The sequence below is a fragment of the Mesoplodon mirus genome, assembly GCF_964341445.2.
Source record: "Mesoplodon mirus genome assembly, chromosome: 10".
In the NCBI taxonomy this organism is placed as follows: Eukaryota; Metazoa; Chordata; class Mammalia; order Artiodactyla; family Ziphiidae; genus Mesoplodon; species Mesoplodon mirus.
This window is the reverse complement of record NC_138986.1, coordinates 107,623,892-107,629,212: the sequence shown is the minus strand read 5'-3', so window position 1 is coordinate 107,629,212 and position 5,321 is coordinate 107,623,892. Positions and strand designations below refer to the sequence as shown.

Sequence of the window (5,321 nt, the reverse complement as noted above, 5' to 3'; positions counted from 1 at the left end):
AATGTCTCCTTTCATGAAATCTGTTCCCACTGGCTCTCACACCACTCATGCCATCGCCCAGAGTTTCTGCTGCAATGTGTTGTACTCTTCCTAAGAAACTCTGATATTTTCTATACTATTTTATTTCATTAAAAAATCACACGTAGGGCTCAATAAATTGGCTTTATGATCCACTAATGGCGGGGAGGGAAATCTGAAGAAGAATACACAAGGTACAGCAAGATACTGTCGATTTACAGTTCTTTTACAAAATAATTGAAAAGGACCTGAAACACACTGTTTGGAAAGACCAGAGACATCCTCTCGTGTCCCACAGGAATTGCAAAAGTCTGGTCCCCAAACTCAGGGAACCACCTCAAGAGGCCCAAAGCCTTGAAACACCAAGGTCACAAAGACACTCGCAGAGAAAGGCTGTCCTCACCCACTGAGACCAGGTTCCGGAAGTTTTCCACCATCACATCCTGGTACAGCTTCCTCTGGGCCGAGTCCAGCAGCCCCAGCTCCTCCTCTGTGAAGGCCATGGCCACGTCCTTGAAGGTCACCGCCTCCTACGACAAACAACACCACCTCAATCTTATACCCAGTGGCCAGTGGAAGAGGGGCAGCCCCGAGGAGACGAGGAGGATGGGAAGTTGCTCCGGCTCCTGTGAGGTGTGCAGACTTCCCAGCACCCCCTCCTTCCATCCTGCCAATGCCACACACTGACTTTCCTCAGCCTCACCGGACGTGCAGCTATGAAAGAGAAAGCTTTGTGTATTTACCTGGGGCTCTCAGACAACTCATAAGTAAACTCCCTAGAATTCTAACCACTGGATCCTGAACTAAAAAGCTTTCACTCTTTAATTATTATTGCCAAGTGCCCCAGAAACAGTTACCAATTTAGTCCTGGCAGTATTTGATGGCACCTGCTTTCTCACTGAGGTGGGAACCAGCTGAGAAGGAGTGTTATATGTGGAAACTAACCAAAAGGCCGTGCCAGGTCTCTGAATGAAAACTCTCTCTTTCCCCGTTCCTGTCTTTCGCTTGAATGCAATACTCTGACTCCAGACCCTTGGTTTTCTGGGTGAGTCTGAGTTGGTTCCTCCTTTTCTCACAACCCCGATTCTTTATATTTAAAACAAAGATGAAACCAAGCACCTCTTTATACAACTGTTCTGAGCTGTCTATGCAGTGACAAGTGCTTTAAGTACCACTGGACTTTTTCAACTAAGGTCATGTATTACTCTGATTAGAAAAAAATATAAGATGGAAAAAGAAACAAACCAGTAAATAAAATACACAAAGGGTCTGACTCAAGCATGGGGAAGACTGAATCTAACTCTGGTCGTGAGAAAACTTCTAACAATACATGATTTTTTCTGCGTGAAGCAGCAGTTTGATCCTGCTGTGCTCTGCCGTATTTGGATATTCTACCAAAAAACATCCAAGGCACCACATGTAAAACATACCTCTTAAATTCTGAATACCTAAACCTACTATGTTAAGGGCAAAAAGGGGCAATATTCTTCAGAACAGATATTTTGAGAAACAGGTTAAATCAGGAACACCGTCACTGTAGTGCCCCTGAAACAGGAGAAGTCTTTAAACTAAATGTTTGTGAATAAAGAATAGTTTAAAAAATAGGTGCAGGGCTCCCCTGGTGGCGCAGTGGTTGAGAGTCCGCCTGCCGATGCAGGGGACACGGGTTCGTGCCCCGGTCCGGGAAGATCCCACATGCCGCGGAGCAGCTGGGCCCGTGAGCCACGGCCGCTGAGCCTGCGCGTCCGGAGCCTGGGCCCCGCAATGGGAGAGGCCACAACAGTGAGAGGCCCGCATACCAGAAAAAAAAAATAGGTGCATAAGTTTGCAGGAACATGATAAAACAATTAAAAGTGAATGTTAGCTAGTATTAAATGAAAAAAACAATTTAAAACTGTATCTATGTTATAAATACAAATACACATCCATGAATACATATGATGAAGAGATTACAGAAATATAAAAGCAGCTAATTTGTAAGCAGGTAAGCAGTAGACTGGAAGATGTCCTTCATTTCCCTTAATTTTTCTTTTACTTGTAAAATAAAAAAAGATGAAATAAAACAAAAATTAAAACCGAAACCAATTAAATTTAACAGGAATTTTAAAAAAAGCACACATGGCACACTCAGGTCCTCATATGCTTAGACTCTCCTTGAAAGAGAAAACCCATATGGAACTATACCCAATATTTCGTAATTACCTATAAGGGAAAAGAATCTGAAAATGCATGTACATATATGTATAACTGAATCACTTTGCTGTACACCTGAAATTAATACATTGTAAATCAACTATACTCCAATCAAAAAAAAAAAAAAAAGAAAAAGAAAAAAAGAGGAAAACCTGTGTCCAACCTGAGTACAAAAATGGCGTTTTTAACAGCAAGAAAGGCAAGCTCTACTCACCTGGAATGTGCTCATTTTCTCTCTCCTTCTGGGGCAGTGCAGAGTCCTAGCAAGACAGACAGGGAAAGAAGAAGTCAAACTGGAAACTGGTTTAAAGAAAAAGAAGTCACTAACCCACGTGGTGCTCATTGTGAATTACCAAGGCTCCCAGTCCTCGGGGTGGCTACAGCTGATTATGCTTGATGAGCAGAGCCCCACGCAGATACCAGATGCCCCCGTGAACCCCCTCAGTGGCTGTGTGAGGAATGACCTGCCCATCCATACACAGTGGCCCCCTCACAGGGTGCCTGCAGCTTCCACAGGGGTCATTCTTATTCTGGGTATGGTGTAAACAGAGACCATGTAAGTCAGAGTAGGTTTTGGAGTCAATATGCATGGGCTCTGATCAGGCTACGCCATTCACGAGCAGTGTCACCCTGGGCAAGCTATTCACATCTCTTCGCCTCAGTTCTGTCCTCTGCCAGTAGGGGAGAACACGGGCATCCACCTCGTGAGATCGTCATAAGGTAGGAAGCTCTGAGAACACCACTGTCAGGGTTTCTTATTTCTTAGCAACTGCGGTAAAGCAGATGATATTTTAGTTAGAAATTATCCTTAGAGATGTGATTTCTACCAACAGAAGACTGTCAGACATGTGGAGGTCCTACGTTGTTGCCCTGTTATGTGAGAGTCTTTATAGACTTCTGAAAATCTCTGCTTGTCTTCCTAAAGATTTTGTGACTGCAACAATAATATTTAAATTGACATGGACAACTTTTTACAAAAGGTATAAAAAGACGTTAAGTTTCTTTTTAAACAGGAAGTACCCTTTTGACAATTATGCACAGAGGTAAAGAGAACTAATAAAAGCCAGGATTCTGCAACAACAGTAAAAAATAGTTTGACAGTCCATACCTAATTCAAATGAAAAAAAGACAGGAATCTGAATTGTAATTATATCATTATAAATATAGGAAAGTTTAAGAAATAAATGGGAGACTTCCCTGGTGGTGCAGTGGATAAGACTCCACATTCCCAATGCAGGGGGCCCGGGTTCGATCTAGTACAAAAGATGGCAATGATTCCACTCCCCAAAGCTTGGGAGAGAGGTATCTTCACAACTTCTAACGACCTCCATTTTGACTCTACACTTGCTAGCTGTCTTCTGCTCAATTCAGGATTCTGAAAGGGGCCCTGACAGTTGACAATAATTAGCGGGGGAATAAAATCATTGGACTAAGTAGGCCTTTGGTGAGTCCAGCTCAGTTTTATCTGTGACATCCAGCAGGGTCGATTTCCTCGGCCTCAGTTTCCAGAAAAGACCCTCTCTTGAGCTTCTCGAATTTTCACGTGCATGTGAATTACTGCGGGATCTTGTTGGAACGCAGCCTCCTGGACCCCCTACGCAGAAATTATAAATCAGAAGGTCTCGAATGGGGCTCAAGGCTGGGCACTTCTATCCAAGTGATGCCAAGGCCGCTGGTTTGTGGACCACAATTTGAGTAGCCCTGCAGTGTAACATCAGTCCCACAAAAAACAGCCTCCACTACACAGAAACATACACAAAGAGTAACCAGACAAAAAGGCACGAAAACATTAACAACTGGTATCTTTACATCCTAAAGTTACAGATAATTAAAATTTTTCTTTATGTATATATCTGCATTTTTCCATAATGATTATGCTACTTCTATGATATACATATTATTTGAAATAAAATAAATGACCCAGTTGAGAAAACTATCTTAAAAACTCATAAAATAGCCTACACCTTGCTCTCAAGGTCCCCACAATTAAGTCCCGACCTCCTTTCATGATATGATTCTAGCCAGTACCCTATGCTCAAAGAGAATATACCAAAGGGATTAGCAAACTCAGCTGCTGGACTCAAACTGCCTGGGTCCCAACCCCAGCTCTGCCTCCTACCATCTGGGTGAGGATGGGCCAACAGGGTTGTGTTCCCTGCCCCCAGCTCCTCAGCCTTAAAGTAGAGAAAACAGCAGTACCAATTCACAGAGCCACCGCCTGATGGAAAAGTGTTCATTTGCATAAAGCTTTTAGAATGGAAATTAGTGACCAAGGCTCAGTTATCATCGTTACCCATGTCTCATACGTTCTACAATTTATAGGAATACCTTAAGGAGAAGAATGCCAAGTCCTACTCACGTGGGGCTCTGTTGCCTCTTCCTCCGTGCAGTGCTTTGTGAGAAGCCAGGGCTGGGGAAGGAAAGGAGACTGTGAAATACCAGGGCTGTGTTTCCATCCCCACTAATTCATACCGCACCCCCTTCCGCCCCCGTACCAGCTACAAGTCCTCTCCTCCCAAAACAGGCCAGGAGTCCAGGACAATTCAGCTTCCTGGGCTCACAGAAGCCCGCTGCGAAATGGGTGCCTCCCGAATTAGCGTAGTATTAATACCAACAATGTATCAGGCAGTTGTAGACCTTTTACTTGTGCTATCTCGTTTCTTCTCACAACACTATATTAACAAGGCGTTCCTTTTTCCCCCCTTTTACCGAACAGCAACGGAGGCACAGAGGAGTTAAGCAACTCACCCAGTGTGACGCCGTATGAAGCGGTAGGGCTAGCTCATAGGTGGGGGACGGGGTCAGGTTAGGGGTGAAGAAAACCGGGGAGACCCTCAAACCCCAGGAGGCACGACTTGAGCCCACCCCATCCCGGGTACGTTACCAAACGCAAAGAAGCTCCGCCCGCGGGACGTACATCACCACTCCAGGCCCTCAAACCTCCGCTTTTAGCCGCTCCTCCTCTTTCTCCCCAAATGAAAGGTCTGCAAAGGGGAAGCTTGAATGGGTCGTGAAGAGCGGACTTAAAACACCGTCATCAGGCAAAACATGGCTGCTGCGTGTCCTCCTGGGGCGGAAGTGCCTGCGACTAACCCGGAACTCCTGGACCA

General features: G+C 44.7%; 1 long non-coding RNA gene across 1 annotated transcript; it reads right to left on the bottom strand.

The window, feature by feature from the left end:
* Nucleotides 1-459: 459 nt before the first annotated feature.
* Nucleotides 460-4,607, bottom strand: LOC309811272. Its single transcript, XR_014295128.1, has 3 exons — nt 4,571-4,607; nt 2,426-2,471; nt 460-548 (listed from the first exon to the last, which is right to left on the bottom strand). It is a non-coding gene; the product is annotated as an uncharacterized lncRNA (long non-coding RNA).
* Between the last annotated feature and the right edge of the window lie 714 nt (nt 4,608-5,321).